This window comes from Pinus tabuliformis, chromosome 4_1, assembly GCF_031772625.1.
Source record: "Pinus tabuliformis cultivar Carrire ecotype Pingquan chromosome 4_1, CPIR1, whole genome shotgun sequence".
In the NCBI taxonomy this organism is placed as follows: Eukaryota; Viridiplantae; Streptophyta; class Pinopsida; order Pinales; family Pinaceae; genus Pinus; species Pinus tabuliformis.
The window spans coordinates 702145788-702150150 of NC_142303.1; positions in this window are offsets into that span (position 1 = coordinate 702145788).

A 4363-nucleotide genomic window follows, 5' to 3' on the forward strand; every position below is an offset into this window, starting at 1 on the left:
GCAAAGTGTACCTCTTCTTGATGGTATCTTTGTTCAATTTCCTATAGTAAATGCACAATCTGAGAGTACCATCTTTCTTCTTCACAAAGAGTATCGATGCACCTCAAGGTGATACACTTGACCTAATACATCCCTTGTCCAACATTTCATTCAAATTCAACTTTAACCCAACAAACTTGAGTGTGCTCATCCTGTGAGGTGATTTTGGTGTTGGAGTTGCCCTTGGAACGAAGAGTGAATAGAAAATTCTACCTCCCTGTGAGATGGCAACTCTCTAATGTCCTCAAGAAATACATCTTGAAACTGCTATAAAACTGGGTGCCTTCTCATAACATCTACATCCTCGGCCTCCTTACCCTTATCACTAGAAATGTGCACTGCAAATAATACACACCCTTTCCTATAGCTACGCTTTGCTTGCATAGCTGTCACCATCCTAACTGATATGGCTTTCTTCTTACCCTGCAAGACTATTGGGTCCCCATTGTCATCCACACACTCAATGGATTTGTCATAAAAGTCTACCTTGGTTCTATGAAGATACAACCAATCCATTACCAACAACATATTGTATGATCCCAATAATAGTACATTTAGATGTACTGTAGTGGGCAAGCAATTCAAATCAAATGCACAAGATCTTACCCAATGATGCACTCACTTCTTTGTACTTGTAGCTAACTGCACTAACTAAGAATCTGCATGTAATTCTTTACTCAAACTACACTTATCAACCAAGTCATGACTAACATAGCTATAATTAGATCTAGGGTCAATCAAAATAGAAATAACTTGATCACAAAGCTTACCATCCATCTCAATGATAGACGCTTGGTGTTCTTCCTGCATGTTTTCCACTGCCTCATAAATACAAGGAATGCTCTACCCTTCATCCCCAATATTATGCGCCTCTTGTGAATTGTATATCTTAGGCCTACCTCCCAAATGCTACAAAAAGTCTCTCCTAAGGCTCTCCTCTCCACATGTCCAACTCTCCAACTGACCAGTGCCCTCACCTCTATTTTGTTGTTTTTCTAACCCATGTCCCTATCTAGCTGCATTAAACTTCTTTTACGGTGCCATATTTTCTTTCCCATCTGCATTCTGAGGCCTTGTTCTCTTAGGATGTCATTTACCTTTACCTTTTTCGTTTCCCATACATCCTTGCTGAGATCCATTCTTACGCTTTGACTATTCATAGCAATGCTTCAATTTCCCAATGAATTCCTCAAGTGATCGAGGCTCATCATACTCAATCTGATCTTTAAGTGCTAATGGGAAACCACTGAAAAATATTTTAACTTTATCCTTCTTATCTGTAAGATATGATACATACCTCAATAGATCCAAAAACTTGGTCGTGTACTATTTGCCTATCATTCAACCCATCTTTAACTCATAGAAATCTTTGGCCTTACTGTCTTGGTACTTCTCTGACAAGTACTTTTTCCTCAAAATCTTCTTGAACTCTCGCCAACTCAAGTCATCCGCCTTGATTTCTCTAGCCCGCTTAATATCTTCCCACTAGATGTCTACTTTACCTTTCAAGCTAAAGATAGCTACTCTAGCCTTCATGTTATCTTTATACTCATGCAACTCAAAGAATTTGTTCATCCCAAGTATCCAAGCCTCCTCATCTTCTGGCTTCTTCACATCTCCATCAAAATTAGGTGTTTTTTATTTCTTGAATTTATCCGACAAGTCTCTCCTATCACTCCTCCTGTAAGGATGCGATGACGATCATGATGTCTATCAAAACCAAAACTAGAATAATACCTTCGCTCATCACCCCTTCTATCTGGAGTGTCCAACAGCTTGCCATCTCTAACCATATCAGATCTATCCGACCTATGTCTACCAAGAGACCTATTTCCATATTCCCCATTAGTTCTATCCTCATGTCCATGACTGATCCGAAGTGGCCCTTGTCATTGCAAGTATGACAAGCTCTAAAGAATTATTGCATTAACCTTTGCTTGCTTATCTTGTGCCTATATGGTCCGGTCATTATCTGCCTTACAACTCCTTATCTCTTCCTTCAAGCTTCACAGTGTATCTCCAAATCAAAAGACTTCCCCACACCACGTTGCTCATCTTATACATAGGGAGATTCAATGTATTCTACCACCTTGCTAGCCAATTGATATCTTTCCTGCAATGCATAATATGTCAGATAAACCAAATCACAATAAATCAATGTAACTTAGTATAATTTTGCAAGATTACCTCATCTGCAATATCGACAAATCAGCATGACACATGTATAACATAATCATAACAACGAATAGAAATGTAACATCTAAGCATAGGGCCATGCAATCGTCATTCTAGAGAAGGTCCAATCATCAATGCAAGGAAATATCATAAATGCATGCTATGACATCATGCATGACAACAACCATTACTCCATTGTACACATTGCCACATGAAACTATCAACATGCATAAGAAATGTGTAATAAACTACACATATGCATAAACACATGTATTCGAGCATAAGCAATCAATCCTCGTAACCATCCTACAAGACTAATGCATGTAATCAATCCTAAAATAATGTAGCCTAACATACAAAGGATTTAAGTAAGCGACATAAAATGAACATGTAAGCAACATGCTATAAAATGTAACCATTAATATACTCATGACGATGCATTCCACAAGATCAACATCAAATTCTCCATGACAACCTTGCTACAACCATAATCAGCATTATGTAATGCAACAAGCACATGGAATGCAATTGTAAGAGACACACATGCAACTGACATGCAAGAATTACCAACACAAACCGCCCATCCAGTCTTAGGGGTGAACCATGCTCTAATACCACTCCTGTAAACTCATGTAAAAATATATAAGACCATGGTTGATGGGACATGTATTCCAAGCTGAATGTTGGGAAAGACATTAAGGGGTTGTTCATTTGGTTGTTTATGGCTAAGGAAATTGTTAAGGCTTTGGAAAGGAAAAATGGAATTTTTGGCACAATTATTTATGAAAATAATAGAAATTAGGAGAAAAGGGAGGTGAAAGGTCACAGGTTGCATGTGAGGAGGAAAATTAAGGAAAATAATGGAAATTGAAGAAAATAAAGGCCTCATTGATAAAGGATTATGAGGATCAATGGGTAAGCTTGGTCAGTGTAACCTTTTATCAATTGAGTTTTGGAGCTCTCTCATCATTCTCTCTCTCTCACTCTTGGATGCTTAGAGTTTCTTGGAGCACTTTGGCATTAGAGAAAGAAAGGCAAAGAAGGAAAGAGGAAGCACCGCCCACCACCATGCAGTAAGCTCATTTCCAAAACCAGGAAATTTGTTTTCCTGATGATATGCCCTCAAGGAAAGAAGAAGATGGTGGCCATGACCTCCAGACAGGGCCCCTCCGCACGACAACTACAGATGGACAAGGTCATGGAGGAGCACGAGAACATCTTCACCTACCCCACAAGGGTTCCTCTGCACTGTCAGGTCAAGCACTCCATCAATCTAACCCTAGGTGCACCATTGTCCAATGGACCAATCTATCGGCACTCCGTTCTGGATAATAATGAAATCAAGAGGCAGATTCAGGATCTACTGCAAAAAGGTCATATCCATCCGAGTTCATTGCCCTGTGGGAGCTCGATCTTGTTGGTATAGAAGAAGGATGGGGCTTGGAGACTCTTTATTGACTATCAAGTGCTGAATAAGATCACTTTCCGTAATAGGTACCTGATCCCACAGATTGATGACCTCCTGGACCAAATGAAGGGGGGAAAATATTTCAGCAAGATTGATTTGAAGTCAGGATATCACCAGGTACCAATCGAACACTTCGAGGAAGACTGCCTTCAAAGCCAAGGAGGGCCTTTTCAAATGGCTGGTTATGCCTTTCAAATTGACGAATGCTCCTGCAACCTTCATGAGGCTAATGGATGACATCTTGTGACCATTCACCAACTCATTTGTAGTGGTATACTTCGCTGACATCCTGATCTTCATCCAAAGTTAGGAAGAGCACCTCCACCACATCCGATAGCTTCTCCAAACACTGCGGCAACACAAGTTATGTACCAATTTGGAGAAATTTACTTTTGGCATGACCAAGGTTCAGTATCTGGGATACATTATTGATGAACAGGGGGTGCATGTGGATCTAGCCAAGATCCAAGTCATTCGGGATTGGCCATCTCCAACCACTCTGACAGAGCTCCATAGCTTTCTAGGTCTTGCCAACTTCTACCATAGGTTGGTGTTGGGATTCTCTAATATCACTTAGCCCTTGAGTCAAGTCACTAAGGGAGGACTGAAAGAAAAATTATTTTGTTCTGAATCTAAACAAAAGGAATTCATAGAGTTGAAAGATCACCTATGCTCGACACC